Raw genomic sequence first — 19,941 nt, forward strand, 5'->3', positions numbered from 1 at the left:
AGCTCAGTCCGATGATGCTGTGACACACCGCCCCAGACCATGACGGACCCTCCACCTCCAAGTCGATCCCGCTCCAGAGTACAGGCCTTAGTGTAACGCTCATTCCTTCGACGATGAACGCAAATCGACCATCACCCCCGGTGAGACAAAACCGCGACTCGTCAGTGAAGAGCACTTTTTGCCAGTTCTGTCTGGTCCAGCGACTGTGGGTTTGTGCCCATAGGTGATGTTGCCGGTGATGTCTGGTAAGGACCTGCCTTACAACAGGCCTACAAGCCCTCAGTCCAGCCTCTCTCAGCCTATTGCAGACAGTCTGAGCACTGATGGAGGGATTGTGCGTTCCTGGTGTTACTCGGGCAGTTGTTGTTGCCATCCTGTACCTGTCCCGCAGGTGTGATGTTCAGATGTACCGATCCTGTGCAGGTGTTGTTACACGTGGTCTGCCACTGCGAGGATGATTAGCTGTCCATTCTGTCTCCCTGTAGCGCTGTCTTAGGCGTCTCACAGTATGGACATTGCAATCTATTGCCCTGGCCACATCTGCAGTCCTCATGCCTCCTTGCAGCATGCCTAAGGCATGTTCACGCAGGTGAGCAGGGACCCTGGGCATCTTTCTTTTGGTGTTTTTCAGAGTCAGTAGAAAGGCCTCTTTAGTGTCCTAAGGTTTCATGACTGTGACCTTAATTGCCTACCGTCTGTAAGCAGTTAGTGTCTTAACGACCGTTTCCACAGGTGCATGTTCATTAATTGTTTATGCATGGGAAACAGTGTTAAAACCCTTTATAATGAAGATATGTGAAGTAATTTGTAAAAAAGTTTATAATTCTCTGAGTAATTGTATTAGTATAATATAATTTGCCTGTTTTTGTTTTTTTCATAGAATATAGCTTAGTGTTTATTTTGTACTGTTTTTTTGTTGCTCATCTTTATCAAGGGAGTCAATCATTTTGGATACTTTTTTTGTTGTTGCTAGGTGGCGTTATCTAGGGCTAGTCAGCCATTCTTGTGCCATAAATCCAGTATTTTTTTTCATCCTTGAGCTTATTCTTTATCTTTTTCTAAATGCTGAGCTAACATGTTTTCAGCACTTTTATTTCAATGACTGATCAAAACTAATTTTCTCGTGCTCTCTCGACTCTCTACAGCAGACCGGTCCTGCCCTACCAAGCAAAAAGGCAGTAACTTCTCATTTGGTTGAAAAAGAGTTAGTCATTTTTGTTACATTAAATACATGCTTAATCATGTGGACAAGTATCCTGCCTCTATTGTGTTTTGAAGAAATTGGGGGTCATGTTAGCAGTAACTGCATAAAGTTACTGTGAAACCAAGGTAAATAAAACCCATTTTTCTCAGTTCCACACTATGAGCAGTTACTCCCTTTTTGCTTGGCAGGGCAGCATAGTGAGCCATATGTTTGGAACATCAAATTGCAAAAAAATCGCAGTATCAATCACATTGAATATAGAATCGTGGGAATCACAATACATAAGTATCCCGATAATATCGCACTGTGAGATCCCTGGCATTTCCCAATCCTTGTAAACGTATAGGCCTAGGCCAGACTGGGTTGTCGGGAGAGGTCCTTCTCAGAGTTGATGATCGGTGAGAGAAACCAGTTGGGCAGCAGAGATTTCTCTGATTTGGGTAGAGCTGGGGAAACATGCCAAATGCTCTGCCAACAGAGACAGTGGAGCCAGAAGAGAGGGAGTAGGGCTTGGCACAGCACCAACAATGCATTGTAGATTAGGAATGGGTAGGTTCACATTTTTACAGATATAATCTTTATCTTCCTCAAGAAATGGAGGCCCTAGTTGTTGTGTGAATAGATTGACCGATGTGTACAGGGCCTTCAGAAAGTATTCATACCCCTTGACTTCACACATGTTTACAAATTTAATTAAAAGTGAAAAGCTGAAATGTCTTGTCAATAAGTGTTAAACACTTTTCTTATGGCAAGCCTAAATAAAATGTGCTTGAAAAAGTCATCGGTTACATCGACTCACTGTGTGCAATAGTGTATTATTATTATTTTTTTTAAATGTCTACCCCGTGTGTGTGTACACACTACTGCTCAAACGTTTGGGGTCACCTAGAAATGTCCTTGTTTTTGAAAGAAAAGAAAAGCACTTATTTTTTTTGTCCATTCAAATAACATCAAATTGATCAGAAATACAGTGTAGACATTATATTATTGTTATAATTGACTATTGTGGCTGGAAACTGCAGTTTTTTTTAATGGAATATCTACATAGGCGTACAGAGGCCCATTTTCAGCAACCATCACTCCTGTGTTCCAATGGCACGTTGTGTTAGCTAATCCAAGTTTATCATTTAAAAGGCTAATTGATCATTAGAAAACCCTTTTGTTAGCACAGCTGAAGACTGTTGTACTAATTAAAGAAGCAATACAACTGGCTTTTAGACTAGTTGAGTATCTGGAACATCAGCATTTGTGGGTTCGATTTAACAGTCTCAAAATGGCCAGAAACAAATAACTTTCTTATGCAACTCGTCAGTCTATTCTTGTTTTGAGAAATTAAGGCTATTCCATGCGGGAAATTGCCAAGAAACTGAAGATCTTGTACTACTCCTTTCACAGAACAGCACAAGCTGGCTCTAACCAGAATGGAAAGAGTGGGAGGCCCCGGTGCACAACTGAGTAAGAGAAAACAAGTACATTAGTGTCTAGTTTGAGAAACCGAGACCTCTCAAGTCTTCCACTGGCAGCTTCATTTAAATGGTTCCCGCAAAACACTAGTCTCAATGTCAACAGTGAAGAGGCGACTCTGGGATGCTGGCCTTCTAGGCAGTTCCTGTGTCCAGTGTGTGTGTTCTTTTGCCCATCTTAATCTTTTATTTTTATTGGCCAGTCTGAGATCTGGCTTTTTCTTTGCAACTCTGCCTAGAAGGCCAGCATCCCGGAGTCGCCTCTTCACTGTTGACATTGAGACTGGTGTTTTGCGGGAACTATTTAATGAAGCTGATTTCATCATATATGTCGAACAGTGAAGTTTCAACTATGTCGGTCCGTGGCCGCCTCTATCGTGAGTCATCTTCCTCAGTGCGCATTGTCTGTTTCCGTCTTGTCCAGTTTTGTCTGTAACATTTCACGTAAACCCTGTTTCTTGTCTGCGTCAAAGTAGCGGTCCTTTTACCTAGCATCGAGCATGGTGGCGACACAGTAAAGAGCCTCAGAGAGAATGTCACCCAGCCTCGAGTACTTTTGCAAGTTTTAACCCCACGGTCTGTGTCAGCAGTTTTGTTGAGCAGGCGTTTCAATGCCATGACAGAGTGTATTACGTCTGCTGCAAACGCAATTGATGAGCTTATTTCTCGAGTCAGTTGTTCGAATGGAGCGAGGAGTGTGTTCATGTTTCAAACATGTTCTCAAATGCCATTGAAATGGCAGCAGCGGTATGAGAACCTGCACATTCTTGAGCATGCAGTACTGCTTTCCTCAGTACAACATCCTCGTCGACCCACTGTGCTGTCAGACACGGCATGCTTGTGACATCGCTGATCCAAATGTCAGTCGTGACGCTAGCAGCAGTAACGCCCATAGCTTATGGATGTGCGTTTCAACAAATCTGTGTAACTCTGGTAGGGCAACAACTGACAAATAGCGCCTACTTGGTAGTGTACAGGGTTTCCAGGTGCTCGACCAGTCGGCGAAAGCCAACATCATCCACGACAGAAATGTTTATTGTCAAGGGCAATGCAATTATCTTGGTGTTAATGGATTTCGCCTTCTGAGTTGTCTCGCTGAAATGTTCTTACTCTTTCAAAGGACTACTTGAACTTGTTTAGTTGTTGGAAGTGTGCACTTAGTTTTCTGCTTTTTGTTCTAAGTAGTCGCTGAACGTCTGGGGGTGATGCACTTTCAAATGAGTAATTAGGTTTGTGGTATTGAAAGGTTTCACTTTCTCCCCCTTGGGAAATAATGGCAGCACAAACGTTGCATATGGCCTTTCTGTTATCTTGCTTTGAAACTTCAAAATAGATTCACACAGCAGACATTGTGGGCGAGGTTAGGAATACCCTGTTGCACGTGTAGCGCTGTTTTTTTTTTTTTTTTTTGTCGTGTCATTACTTCATCTACCAACGTTATACAGGTATGCACATCGGTTTTGCACATCGGTCGTTAAACTATACATAGAGCCAATGCCGATGTTAGCATTTTTAGCTAATATCGGCTGATTCCGATATTGTGCATCCCTAATTCAGACCCTTTACTCAGTACTTTGTGGAAGCAACTTTGGCAGCGATTACAGCCACTAGTCTTCCTGGGTACGACGCTTCAAGCGTGGCACACCTGTATTTGGGTAGTTTCTTCCATTCTTTTCAGCAGACCATCTCAAGCTCTGTCAGGTTGGATGGGGAGCATCGCTGCACAGCTATTTTCAATTCTCTCCAGAGATGTTCAAGTCCAGGCTCTGGCTTGGCCACTCACGGAGATTCAGAGACTTGTCCTAAAGTCACTCCTGCATTGTCTTGGCTATGTGCTTAGGGTTGTTGTCCTGTTGGAAGGTGAACCTTTACCCCAGTCTGAGGTCCAGTCTGCGCTCTGGAGCAGGTTTGAATTAAGGATCTCTCAGTACTTTGCTCCATTCATCTTTCCCTCGATTCTTACTAGTCTCCCGGTCCCTGCCGCTGAAAAACATCCCCGCAGCATGTTGCTGCCACCATGCTTCTTCGTAGGGACGGTGCCAGGTTTCCTCCAGACATGACGCTTGGCATTCAGGCCAAAGAGTTCAATCTTGTTTATCATCAGACCAGATAATCTTGTTTAGAGTCCTTTAGGTGCCCTTTGGCAAACTCCAAAAGGACTGTCATGTGCCTTTTACTGAGTGGCTTCCATCTGGCCACTCTACCATAAAGGCCTGATTGGTGGAGTGCTGCAGAGACAGTTGTCTTTCTGGAAGGTTCACCCATCTCCACAGAGGTACTCTGGAGCTCTCGGAGTGACCGTCGGGTTCTTGGTCACTTCCCTGACCAAGGCCCTTTTCCCCTAATTTCTGTTTGGCCGGGCATTTCTAGGAAGAGTCTTGGTGGTCCCAAACTTCTTCCATTTAAGAATGATGGAGGCCACGGTGTTCTTGGGGACCTTGAATGCTGTATAATTATTTTGGTACCCTTCCCCAGAGCTGTACCGCGACACAATTCTGTCTCAGCGCAATACTGACAATTCCTTTGACCTCATGGCTTGGTTTTTGCTCTGACATGCACTGTCAACTGTGGGACCTTCTATAGACAGGTGTGTTATTTTCCAAATCATGTCCAATCAATTGAATTTACCAGGTGGACTCCAATCAAGTTGTAGAAACATCTCAAAGATGTTCAATGGAAAAACAGGATGCACCTGAGCTCATTTTCAGTTCTCATAGCAAATGGTCTGAATACTTATGTAAATAAGGTATTTCTAAACCTGTTTTTGCGTTGTCACTATGGGGTATTGTGTGTAGATTGATGTGGAAAATGTTTTATTTAATCAATTTTAGAATAAGGCTGTAATGTAACACAATTTGGAAAAAGAGAAGGGGTCTGAATACTTTCCGAATGCACTGTAAACTCTGAGACAAATTCACCTTTTAGCAGGACTATAACCTAAAACACATGCCTATACATGGAGTTGCTTATCAAGATGACGTTGAATGTTCTTGAATGCCTAGTTACAGTTTTGACTGAAATAATCTTGAAAATCTATAGCAAGACTTAAATGGCTGTCTAGAAATGATCAACAACCAATTTGACAGATTTTGAAGAATTGTAAAATTTTGTAAAAAATAATCATGTGCAAATGTTGTACAATCTAGGTGTGGAAAGCTCTTATTGATTTACCCAGAAAGACTCACAGCTGAAATCACAGCCAAAGGTGATTCTAACATGTATTGCCTCAGTGGTGTGAATACTTATATAAATAGATATTTCTGTATTTAATTTTCAATACATTTGCAAACATTTCCAAAAAACGTATTTTCACTTTCTGATTATGGGGTATTTTGTATAGATGGGTGAGAATCAATTTTGAATTCAGGCTGTTACACAAAAACGTGGATTAAGTCGAGGGGTACGTATACGTTTTAAGGCACTGTACCTTCTTTTCTTTTAGAGATTCAGCATTTAGCCTTGATTTAATGTTTAGTTGCATTGTTAAAACAGAACCTTTATATGATGGGCTTATTTTGTATGGGCTGAATTCTTCATGCATTTCAAGATGACTTGGTTTTGTATTCTAGAATGCACAGTCTAGGCATATGTTACGAGTACACTCTAGTTTCTTCCTCACCTTTCACAGGGAAACGTGACTTTGAATAAAATGGCCAAATGAAAGAATCCTTTGACTCAATGCTTTTCAAATTCGCTCAACTTTGGTCCTGACTGTTTTAAGAAACGAGTATGCCTAGGCCTTTTCTTTTCAGATAGTTTTTACAGATATGTCCATTCACATAAATGTGTTATTTGCCAGAGAAACACAGGCACTTTGGGAATTACATCAGATTTGAAATCAAAATCAGACTGAAGGCCCCACTGTTGTGCTTTTTTTGACATTTTTTTTAAATGAATCGTTTCTCGTGTTGCAAAAATAATTCTGCGAACGAGGAGGGTTTTCTCCTCCTTCCTCTCCCTGGCCTCACTTTTTTTACTGCCTGCTGAAGTGAACCATGGCTTGGCATTTTTGCAAACTCCTCCTCCTCATCTCCCTGGTTCACATACACGTCTGATACTGTCTCCAGGCAGCTATAAACTATCCACCCGCCCCAGTTCTCAGAAAGGAGAGGCCTTTCTCTACTCTGCTCTATTCTCCTTACCAGGAACCCGCTTTCAAATAACCCAACGAAGGGAAGGGAAGGGGATGCTATGCCAATCCAGTCCTAGGCAGCAGATGTAGGGACCAGCTGGAACTGTGCTCACTTTTATTTGCAGGCTTTATATTGCTTTGTGAATATACACTGAACAAAATATAAACGCAACGTAAAGTGTTGGTCACATGTTTCATGAGCTGAAATAAAAGATCCCTGAAATGTTCCTTACACACAAAAAGCTTATTTCTCTCAAATGTTTTGCACAAATTTGTTTACATTCCTATTAGTCAGCGTTTTCTCTTTTGCCAAGATAATCCATCCACCTAATAGATGTGGCATATCAAGAAGTTGACTAACAGTATGATCATTACACAGGTGCACCTTGTCCTGGAGACTAAAAGGCCACTCAAAATTGTGATTTATTTGTTATTTTTTTTTACAATACAATACAATAGCCACAGATGTCTCAAGTTGAGGGAGCGTGCAACTGGCATGCTGATTGCAGGTATGTCCACCAGAGCTGTTGCCAGGGAATTGACTGTTCATTTCTCTACCATAAGCCTCCTCCAACGTCGTTTTAGAGAATTTGTCAGTACGTCCAACTGGCCTCACAACCACCTGGATTGTGCAACATTTGCCCAGTATTATTTTCAAAATTATTCAAGCTCTGTCAATTTGTTTGTTGCTAGACAACCATTTTCAGGTCTTGACATATAGTTTTTACTTAAATCCGCTTGAAAGTTCTGTCACTCAGGAACATTCACTGTCTTCTTGGTAAGCAACTCCAGTGTATATTTGGCCTTGTTTTAGGTTATTGTCCTGGTGAATTTGTCTCTTAGTGTCTGTTTTGAAAGCAGACCTGAACCAAGTTTTCCTCTAGGATTTTTTTTTTCTATGCTTAGCTCTATACCATTTATTTTTATCCCAAAAAACTTCCAATCCTTGCAGATGACAAGCATACCCATAACATGATTCAGATACCACTATGCTTGAAAATATCAAGAATGGTACATTTGCCCCAAACATAACGCTTTGTATTCAGGACAGGAAGTTTATTTCTTTGTCAGATTTTTTGCGGTATTACTTTAATGCCTTATTGGAAACAGGATGCATGTTTTGGAATATTGTTATTCTGTACAATCGGTCTTCTTTTCACTTTGCCATTTTGGTTAGTATTGTGGAGTAACTACAATGTTGTTGATCCATTCTTTTTTCTTCTGTCACAGCCATTAAACTCTGTTTTAAAGTCACCATTATGACATCATTGAGCGGCTTCATTACACACCAGCAACTGAATTATGAAGGATGCCTGTAGTATCTTAGCAGACCAAACCAAAGTCAAATAAAAAAACCTCACCACACTCAAAGGGATATTCAATTTTTGACTCTTTAAATTTGACCCATATAGGCTTGCCATAACAAAGGGGTTGAATACTTATTTACTGAAGACGTTTCATCTTTTTCATTTCTAAATCATTTGTAAACATTTCTAAAAAACAATTCCACTTTGACATTGTGTGTCACACAATATCCCATAATTTAAATTTAATTCATTTTAAATTCCGGCTGTAACACAACGAATTGTGTCAAGGGGAAAGATACCTAGTCAGTTGAATGCATTCAACTGAAACGTGTCTTCTGCATTTAACCCAACCCCTCTGAATCAGAGAGGTGCGGGGGGCTGCCATAATCGACATCCACGTCTTTGGCGCCCGGGGGGCAGTGGGTTAACTGCCTTGTTCAGGGGCAGAATGAGAGATTTTTACCTTGTCAGTTCGGGGATTCGATCCAGCAACCGTTTGGTTACTAGTCCAACGCTCTAACCACTAGGCTACCTGCTGCCGGTACTGCATGTTGGTGTTCTAGCTAGGTAATAAAAGTCAAATATGTTATTTATTTAACTAGGCAAGTCTGTTAAGAACAAATTCTTATTTACAATGACGGCCTACCCCGGACGACACTGGGCCAATTGTGCGCCGCCCTATGGAACTCCCTATCACAGCCGGATGTGATTCAGCCTTGATTTGAACCAGGGACTGTAGTGATGCCTCTTGCACCAAGATGCAGTGCCTTATACCCCTGCGCCACTCGGAAGCCCAATAGGTTGCCGTCACTCCTAGTGTACAGACTAAGTCCTGTCCCGATGACAGTGGCCCAGACAAATAAAGATAATTTGTATAGTAAACTGACTCAATACTCAATACTGCTCTGGCCAAGAGAATGGGGGAATAGGCCAAGGTAATACATTGCTGTCACAATGACAGCGGTTCATACCAGGCATATTTCATGGCTCCACCTATATAGTGTTCTATCTAGAGCAGGGATGGGGGGCCACAAAAAACAGAACTCATCATGAGGGGCCATGGTGATCAATGTGCCCCACCCTGGTCTGCTAGACCAATTTAGCAATCTAAACATTTTTAGCTGACATGGGCTTATTGAGTGACTACTGATGCACAACCAAATTTCTAAATTGCACCTTGTGTATTCATTGATCTAACTCTCAACAGTAAGTAGGCCCGACTTGAGTCCCTAAAAAATATATTTTTGTCAAAGGTTTAACCTGACTAATGCGATCTTAAAGCTGGAATCCTTATCGACGAAACGGCCAAGTCCGTTTGGCATATTACAACAACAAAGAAGTCACTGCAAACAAGCACACGCGATTAGAGCACAATATGTACTGAAATTGTTTGATCATGCTGCATGACAGCCGTCAGATAAGCCCCAGAAAAATGAACGGTGTTGGGGGCGGCCAGTGGTATCGTTTTCCCCTACTTCGTATTCCATCTTTTTAAGAATTTAATCTCCATTTCTCTGCATGAAATATCCTCGGCTGAATGGCTCTAAAGCCCTCATGAGTAAAGAGAGGGACACAGAAAAGGGAGGGAGGGAATGAATGTGGGAGAACTAGCCATGTCTTACATAACCACACTGATGGAGGGGATAGCGCAGATATTTTTTGCTTCAAATAGCAAGGCCTTATCCAATCTGCGTCGGCCGTGCCACTGCCTGCTTTCCACAAAACCACTGTGAGAAGATGGTAAGCAAATGCAACATTTTTACACTTGATAATCTCGTAGTTAAGTGAACATGGCTGAATGTCAATATGATTTTTATTTGGTGTAGAAGTCTAAAAATAGGCGCTAGCCGGAGAGGCTCGGCTGGTGAGCCTGTGAACAGACCTTTTAAACTTCTACACAGCCTACCGATTCCAGCGTGAATAAAGCTGTTGGCAGTCTGCGTGCTCTCACCAAAATCTCAAAGAGAAACTCCAGGGCCACAGCTGTTTATCAAAAAGAAGATAATCATTTGATTTTTATTTTATTAAATCTACACAAACCCAAGCGTGAGGGAGAGTTGGAAGAGAGGTATCATTCTGGAGGAGTATATGGTGATTCCTCACGAAACTAAACCAAAAACATTAAATGTAATCCATAGAAAGTCATTTGGAAGAAACTGTATACAGTGCCTTCAGATGGTACTCACACCCCTTGACTTTATCCACATTTTGTTGTTACAAAGTGAGATTCAAATGGATTTAATTTTCTGTCAACGGGCTAAACAAAATACCATTTTAATCTCAGTGGAAGAAAAATTATAACACACAACCCCACATTAAACAAAAATATAAACACAACATGAAAAGTGGTCCTATGTTTCATGAGCTGAAATTGGGGGAAAAAAATCCCAGAAATGTTTCATATGCACAAAAAGAGTGTTTCTCTCAAATGTTGTGCACAAACATATTTACATCCCTGTTAGTGAGCGTTTCTCCTTTGCCAAGATAATCCATCCACCTGACAGGTGTGGCATATCAAGAAGCTGATTAAAACAGAATGATCATTACACAGGTGCACCTTGTTCTGGGAACAATAAAAGGCCAGATGTGCAGTTTTGTCAGACAACACAATGCCACAGATGTCTCAAGTTTTTTGAGGGTGCATGCAATTGCCAAGCTAATTAATTGCAGGAATGTCCACTAGAGCTGTTTCCAGAGAACTGAATGTTCACTTCTCTACCATAAACTGCCTTCAATGTCGTTTTAGAGAATTTGGCAGTACATTCAACCGGACTCACAACCGCAGACAATTTCAATTGACTGATTTTACTTATATGAACTGTAACTCAGTAAAATCTTTGAAATTGTTGCGTTTTATATTTTTGGTGTGTGTGTGTTAAATGAATGAATACATACAAACACCTTGGCTGTGTTAGAATACCCATACTAACATACTGTGTACTACATAATGAGTGTACAGTATATACGGCATATTATTAGTTCATTTTAGTATACTGTAAACTAACGGTATCCTTTCAGTTGTGCATACTAACGCTATGCCTGTCTACCGGAAGTTGATGCTGTTGCAACCTCTCGCTAGCTTGTTAACATAATATATTAACGTAAACTCACTGACTTTTGTACATCGCCTTGGTCCGTACAATTGACCTTATTTTATCGCCCCCAAAAACGTAATACTTCCAGATCAACTGTAATGTTAATACCATTGTAAAGCACAATTTCTCCCCTTTCCAACAAAATCAATGACATGAGCTCCACGCTGCCTGTTTCTGCATAATTCAACAAGGCAATGAGCTCCGTCGGGTCTTTTTAAAAATGGCGGGTGGGGAAGCGAAACTAGTGAGAAGGACAGATATTGTGTGGGAAAACGTATTTTCTTCACTCGATCTATCCAACTTTTCACCTTATCGCCTCTAAAATGTAAATAAAACACTAAAAAGAGTAATGTGTCATTACATACCTATTTGAAGGTTTGTGTCGAATTTGAATTGGGTTTTTAGTGCGGTGCTAAAGTGATCTTCAGAAGTAAACAGCGACTTTGAGAGTCATGATGCTTGCAGTGATGACTCAAAAAAATGACTAGGTATCCCCCTCTTACCGCCGTCACTGTCCATTTCTTGTTTTTAAACGATGAGAGAAGTGCTACACCTGGTGGAGAGAGATTGTAAGATGGAAATAGTTGCTTTATGCGTGCTGTACGTTTTTTTTCAACTTTTCTCCAATACTATAGTCGTTACCATGACGATCAACGCTTGAATAGAAATGTAGTTCACACCCCCGATTTTTGAAGTCAACACAGTCGCTACAGTCCCATTCGTTTTCTTTGCAGCCTCGTTTGAATGTCACAGTTGTGCGTATTTGTATGGAGTGAGTTTACGTTACTAGCTAGACATTTTACCACTCTAGCTCTCCAGATTGAATTTACAAACACACCCAGAGTCTGCGCGCTGGACGTTTTTGTAAATTCAGAACGTTGTCCGATTGTCCATTCGGAAATTCTGAGCGTTTCCCTCTCGGAGCGTTAAGAGCACACACTCTGGCCGAGAGGAGTAGGGTTGATCCGAGTGTTCTGACCATCACAACTGCAGTCAAGCACACAAGCTAACTGGATAGCTACTCCCAGACACAAATGAGAGAACGCCTCACTCTGACCATTTTACTCGCCCTAGCAGAGTTGGTTAGGCTGTTCTAATGTTATCCAGTGCATTGGTGAATAACTGTGCAAAAAAAAAAAGTTTTTTTGTCTCCCCAATTTTGTGGTATTCAGTTGGTAGTTACAGTCCTGTCCCATCACTGCAACTCCCGTTCGGACTTTGGAGACGCCAAGGTCGAGAGCTGTGCGTCTTCTGAAACACAACCCAGCCAAGCCGCACTGCTTTTTGACACAATACCCGCTTAACCCAGGAAGTCAGCCGCACCAATGTGTCGGAGGAGAAGACACCGTGCACCTGGAGACCGTGTCAGCGTTGCATTGCACCCGGCCCGCCACAGGAGTTGCTAGTGCGCGATGGGACAAGAACTTCCCTGCCGGCCAAACCCTCCCCTAACCCGGATGACGCTGAACCAATTGTGCGTCTCCCGGTCGCAGCCGGCTGCGACAGAGCCTGGACTTGAACAAGGATCTCTAGTGGCACAGCTAGCACTGTGATGCAGTGCCTTAGACCACTGCGCCACTCGGGAGGCCTGGTAAAATGAATTATGCTTTTTGGCCGAGGTTTACTGACACCGGCCATATTCAACAGGTGATGAGTGTTTGTAAATTCATCCGTTATTCTGCGCTCTGGCACACTCAGACGAGAGTGCTCTGAAATCGGAGTAGATAGTTAAGAGTGAATTTATGTCCATTGAGAACGCACAAGGAGTATAGCACTTAGCTAAGAATGGCGTGAATAATCAAGTCAGAGGTTGGGTAGTTAGGTATCATATAGTTAATATACTGGTAAGTTCGATGTATTAGTAGCCAACTAACGTTAGGTAGCTAGCTACCATACCGGTACCTACTGCTCTAATGATATGTGGTTTGTAAGGATAGCATAGCCAACAAATTGTCAGCCAACATAATGTGTAGCGTAACTTATTTGAAAAGTCATTACTTTATTACATTGCTGCCCATTTTCTTAACATTTGTCATTAATTAGATAAAGCAATGAATTTGTATCCGCTCTCGTCGGACTTCTGCTGCATATTTTCCACCATTTCCCTCTAATTTTATTATGGGCCCTAACTTTAATTTAGGCGAATGTAGTAAGACATCTGCGAACCTTCGGCATACGAACTCTATCCATACTATGACCAATAAGCATACTACATACCAAATTTACATCACAAATAGTATGGTTAGTGCGGTTAGGATGAGTATTTGAATACAGCTCTGGATTCATTTCATCGTTTCAAAATCCTTCAACTGCTGTCAAGTTGGTTGATGACCATTGCTAGGCAGCCATTTTCAAGTTTTGCCATAGATTTAAGCCAATTTTAAGTCAACTGTAACTAGGTCACTCAGGAACATTCAATGTCGTCTTGGTAAGCAACTCCAGTGTATATTTGTCTCCCAGTGTCTGTTGGAAAGCAGACTGAACCAGGTTTCCCTCTAGGATTTTGCTTAGCTCTGCCATTTATTTTTTTATCTGAAGGGCCTTGATACACTGGCAAAAAATACATAAGTGGGGGGGCAATATTACTGGCAGCGGGATGTTGCCAGCAATGGGATGAGACACTGGTGCAGTCATCAGTGTTGTCAACTGAAATGGAATCTTGGATGATCTTTAATATCTGCCAATCGGAGCATAGTCTACAGTAAATTCAGTTGGCAGAGACAGTGAAGATGGATGCTGAAACCCTTTGTGCTTGTTTCAGCTTTCATTTTACTAAGGTAAATATTATTACTTGTATTACTTCTACTTGCAATTATCTCTACCAAATCATTATCCATGTGACTGATACAATGTTAAAATCATTTTATACATGTTTCCTTGCAAAGACGAGAAAAGGGAATGTTGCTGAAAAAATAGAGGACATGGACCAGGTTGTTGTTGCTACAGTGACAGGGGAGGTGCTACAGCCAGCTGCTGAGAGAACTGGATGAAGAGGACTCTCCCGCTGATAGAAGCTGGTTGAGGATGGACAAGGATGCCTTCAATTTCCTGTTGAGGATGGTGGAGCCACAGACCAGAGGTAGAGACGCACAAGTCTGCGAGACTATTCCTGCAGGGGAGCGCCTAATAGTAACCCTGAGATACCTGGCTACTAGGTTTACTTTCTCCGCTTTAGAATAGACCTTCCGTGTGAGTCAACACAGTATTTTAAGTTGTTATTTAGACCTGCAACGCCCTGTGTGAGATCTTCAGGCAGGAATACATGAAAGTGCTGACGACAGTGGAGGAGTGGGAGGCCATTCCAAGGAAGTTTGGGGAAAGCTGGAACTACCCACTGTGTCTTGGTGCCCTAAACGGCAAACACATCACCACCTAATGGTGGTTCCCATTTATTATAATTACAAAGGGACCCAACTCCATTGTGCCTATGGCACAAGCAGATGCCGATCTGCGGTTCATTCATATAGATGTTGGTACCGATGGCAGGGTCGGCGATGGAGGTGTCTGGAACAGGTGCGGCCTGATCGGCACACTGGCGGAAAATACAGTGCACATGCCACCTCCAAGAAGTCTGTCAGTAAGAGAGGTCCCTGTGTCCTGTGTTGTGGTGGCAGGTGAGGCGTTTGTCCTGAAGCCCTACATCATGCAGCCTTTATCCTTGGACACAGCTGGATGAGGAAACGGAGATCGACAACTACCGCCTCTCCAGAGTGAGGAGGTGTGTGGAGAATGTCTTTGGAGTTCTGGCACACCGGTTTAGGGTCTTCAGGTAGCCCATTCCGCTTAATAAGCCGGTCAAAGTGGTGACCATCACCAATGCACCATGTGCGCTGCACCTCTTCCCCAGGTCTCTAACCCTTACCCGTCATGTGTGCACATTCCATGGCCTCTGCTGCACGCTCTTCCGGTTTGGCTCGCTTCCTGCTGGGTTGACTTGGAGGGTTGAAGGGGTTGCCAGGGAAAGTTTGGCACCAGGGTTGTCAGTACTCACACTGGTTTCTATAGAGTCCCGTCGAAACATGAGCTGACTGTAATATTTCCACTTGGAATTATACACATCTGCTCCTGATCCAGATCACTTGGCACAGACCATCTTGTGCTTGTAGTTCTTTCAGCTCTTCCACTGCAAACGCAAAGAATGTATTACCATGCGAGCTGTATATCTGTGTTGGTAAAAATGCAACCAAAACACTATACATGGGAATTGAAATTCATTTTGTTGTATGAATTGAATTAACTAGATACTTTGCATCAGTATACATAACCCACTTCCTAGATCAGAAAAGTGGGAGCCCACAATTGATATCCCATGACTAATTAGGAACTATCATCACATTCAGTTTACATACCTGAGAAGGGCACCTCTGTGCTCAGCCTGTGCAGGCATTTGAGCCACTTGTCCCTGTTTTTGTAGTCCTCATCTCGACTTGTAGTCATCTCGAGGATTCCAGAGATGAGGGTTCCCTGTTGGAAAAAAGTGCAGGGTGTGAGCAATGAAAGAATGGATAACAAACAGGCAACTTTGTTCACCTATTTGTTTTTTTAGCTAGCTAGTATAACAAATTGCTGCTGGCGCTGCAAGCCATCAGAGCTGCAGAATTATCTACAGTGTGTAGCTAACTGCACCGGCTAGCTTGATACATAGTCAGCTAGGTAGCCAACTGTGGCTACTGTACAGCTAATTATTAGCTTGCTATAGGCTAATAACATAGGGAAAGGCACCAATTATACGGCGCACTGAAGATTGTTTCAGAACCATGGACAGCGACCATATCCAACGTGGGAGAGTGCATTTGTTATAAAGTAGTATTTGATTTATTAGTGTTGCACCACTATTTGTACGTCATATAACGATATACAATTTCAGTATCGCATGTTTTAGCGTGATGGACTGTGCAATCCCAGTGACAGGTGTCTTGTGCACCATTCATTATTATAATTTATTTTGTTTTGAGACGAATCAACTACAGACACTTTTGTTGACCAAACAGCCTATCAACCAAACAATTGACCAGTCAAGGGTGGTCAGACCTAATAAAAACATATATATTGTATACACAATACCAGTCAAAAGCTTGGACACACCTAGGGTTTTTATTTTATTTGTACTATTTTCTACATTGTAGAATAATAGTGAAGACTCCATAACTATGAAATAACACACATGGAATCATGTAGTAACCAAAAAAAAGTCTTAAACAAATCCAAATATATTTTAGATTCTTCAAGGTAGCCACCCTTCGTTTGATGAACAGGTGTCATGTAGTGTACCTTTTTTTGATATAAAAAGGGTAGGGGCGTGGATCAGAACTGGTCAGTATCTCCTTCGCATAGAGTTGATCAGGTTGTTGAATGTGACCTGCAGAATGTTGTCCCACTCCTCTTCAATGGCTTCGCGAACGTGCTGGATATTGGCGGGAACTGGAACATGCTGTCATACGCGTTGATCCAGAGCATCCTAAACATGCTCAATGGGTGACATGTCTGAGTATGCAGGCCATAGAAGACCTGGGATACATTGTGTACAGGTCCTTGCGACGTGGGGTCATGTAATATCATGCTGACAGAAAGTGATGGCAACGGATGAATAGTACGACAATGGGCCTCAGAATCTCATCACGGTATATCTGTGCATTTAAATGACCATTGATAAAATGCAATTGTGTTCATTGTACGTAGCTTATGCCTTCCCATATCATAACCCCACCACCCCCATGGGGCACTCTGTTACGTCAGCAAACCACTCGCCCACATGACACCATACACACTATCTGCCTGATACAGTTGAAATCGGGATTCATCCATGAAGACCACACTTCTCCAGCGTGCCAGTGGCCATCAAAGGTGAGCATTTGCCCACTGAAGTCGGTGACGACGCCGAACTGCAGTCAGGTCAAAGCCCTGGTGAGGATAACGAGCACACCGATGAGGCCGCTTATGGTAGAGAAGTGAACGTTACATTCTCTGGCAACAGCTCTGGTGGACATTCCTGCAGTCCGCATGCCAATTGCGTGCTCCCTCAACTTGAGACATCTGTAGTGTTGTGACAAAACTGTACATTTTAGAGTGAGTGGCCTTTTTTATTTTCCCTAGCACGGTGCACCTGTGTAATGTTCATGCTGTTTAATCAGCTTCTTGATATGCTGCACCTGTCAAGGGATGGATTATCTTGGCGAAGGAGAAATGCTCACAAATTTGTGCACGGAATTTGAGAGAAATAAGCTTTTTGTGCGCATGGAACATTTATGGGATCTTTATTTCAGCTAGTTAAACATGGGACCAACACTTTACATGTTGTGTTTTATATGTATTATTCTGTGTATGTATGTATATGTGGATATACAGTGGGGAGAACAAGTATTTGATACACTGCCGATTTTGCAGGTGTTCCTACTTACAAATCATGTAGAGGTCTGTAATATTTATCATAGGTACACTTCAACTGTGAGACGGAATCTAAAACAAAAATCCAGAAAATCACATTGTATGATTTTTAAGTAATTAATTTGCATTTTATTGCATGACATAAGTATTTGATACATCAGAAAAGCAGAACCTAATATTTGGTACAGAAACCTTTGTTTGCAATTACAGAGATCATACGTTTCCTGTAGTTCTTGACCAGGTTTCCACACACTGCAGCAGGGATTTTGGCCCACTCCTCCATACAGACCTTCTCCAGATCCTTCAGGTTTCGGGGCTGTCACTGGGCAATACGGACTTTCAGCTCCCTCCAAAGATTTTCTATTGGGTTCAGGTCTGGAGACTGGCTAGGCCACTCCAGGACCTTGAGATGCTTATTATGTAGCCATTCCTTAGTTTCCCTGGCTGTGTGTTTCGGGTCGTTGTCATGCTGGAAGACTCAGCCACGACCCATCTTCAATGCTCTTACTGAGGGAAGGAGGTTGTTGGCCAAGATCTTGCGATAGATGGCCCCATCCATCCTCCCCTCAATACGGTGCAGTCGTCCTGTCCCCTTTGCAGAAAAGCATCCCCAAAGAATGATGTTTCCACCTCCATGCTTCACGGTTGGGATGGTGTTCTTGGGGTTGTACTCATCCTTCTTCCTCCAAACACGGCGAGTGGAGTTTAGACCAAAAAGCTATATTTTTGTCTCATCAGACCACATGACCTTCTCCCATTCCTCCTCTGGATCATCCAGATGGTCATTGGCAAACTTCAGACGGGCCTGGACATGCGCTGGCTTGATCAGGGGGACCTTGCATGCGCAGCAGGATTTTAATCCATGACGGCGTAGTGTGTTACTAATGTTTTTTTTGAGACTGTGGTCCCAGCTCTCTTCAGGTCATTGACCAGGTCCTGCCGTGTAGTTCTGGGCTGATCCCTCACCTTCCTCATGATCATTGATGCCCCACTAGGTGAGATCTTGCATGGAGCCCCAGACGGAGGGTGATTGACGTCACCTTGAACTTCTTCCATTTTCTAATAATTGTGCCAACAGTTGTTGCCTTCTCACCAAGCTGCTTGCCTATTGTCCTGTAGCCCATCCCAGCCTTGTACAGGTCCCTGATGTCCTTACACAGCTCTCTGGTCTTGGCCATTGTGGAGAGGTTGGAGTCTGTTTGAGTGTGTGGACAGGTGTCTTTTATACAGGTAACGAGTTCAAACAGGTGCAGTTAATGAGTGGAGACCAGGAGGGCTTCTTAAAGAAAAACTAACAGGTCTGTGAGAGCTGGAATTCTTACTGGTTGGTAGGTGATCAAATACTTATGTCATGCAATAAAATGCAAATCAATTACTTAGAAATCATACAGTGTGATTTTCTGGATTTTTGTTTTAGATTCCGTCTCTCACAGTATAAGTGTACCTATGATAAAAATTACCGCCCTCTACATGCTTTGTAAGTAGGAAAACCTGCCGATTTAGCAGGTTATCAAATTCTTGTTCTCCTCACTGTGTGTGTGTGTGTGTGTGTGTGTGTGTGTGTTTATATATTTTAAATTGTGGGATATTTTGAATCAGTCAGCAGGTAATGTCAGTGGGAAAATGTCCCTTTCTGAGGGTGGGGAGGCTCCCCTCAACGTATATTGAAACGTGCCGGATTGCCCTTTTTTAATAATTTTTTTGGGGGTGTGTTGATTTCTGAATGTCAGTTCTCCCTCCCTCATATCTTTATCGGGCACACGCATGAAGTATGTACATGCCCCCTTTCTCTTTCCCTCTCTCGCTTTCACATATGCGCACACAAACACAATCTCTAAGTCTGCTCCTGCAACCATGACTTGTGGATGCGTGCATGTGTGTGTCAAATTCTTTGAGGGTGTTTTTAAATTTGCATATGTTAGAGCGAGTAGAGGAAGAGCTTTCGTGTACTTACTGCATGCGCTTGCCCATTATCGAGAGGTGAGGGAGGGAGAACTGACAATCGAAAATCAACCCACCGAAAATGCGCGCTGCTGCGTGCTAGCGCAGGCTAACGCTCACCATTCACCCTCCGAAAAGCAGGCAAAGTTTCCATGTTTAATGTGCAACGGATAGAGCGAGCGAGAGGGGCGGAATGTGCTGACGCATTGTTTTTTTGTCTTAACACCCCAAATTAATAATCAGTGCGGTTTAGCCGTGCACTGCCAGGAGCAGAAGGCTGCCAAGCTCTGGCCTCGCGAGCGGTGGGCCCGAAAAGGAGGCCCTGGCAGCCGGCCACAGAGCTTTTGCTTGTTCAGGATTTTTGATTCAATCCTTTATTGTGCTCCACTCAGGCAAAGGGCCAAGGCGAAACAAA

General features: G+C 42.7%; 1 protein-coding gene across 1 annotated transcript in view; it reads left to right on the forward strand.

Moving 5' to 3' along the window:
* LOC139387463 (phosphatidylinositol 3-kinase regulatory subunit gamma-like) overlaps positions 1–19,941 on the forward strand; it is a 47,324-nt gene that overhangs the window by 12,682 nt on the left and 14,701 nt on the right. The gene's annotated exons all lie outside the window — the stretch shown is intronic.

Source organism: Oncorhynchus clarkii, chromosome 28 (assembly GCF_045791955.1).
Source record: "Oncorhynchus clarkii lewisi isolate Uvic-CL-2024 chromosome 28, UVic_Ocla_1.0, whole genome shotgun sequence".
Taxonomy (NCBI): domain Eukaryota; kingdom Metazoa; phylum Chordata; class Actinopteri; order Salmoniformes; family Salmonidae; genus Oncorhynchus; species Oncorhynchus clarkii.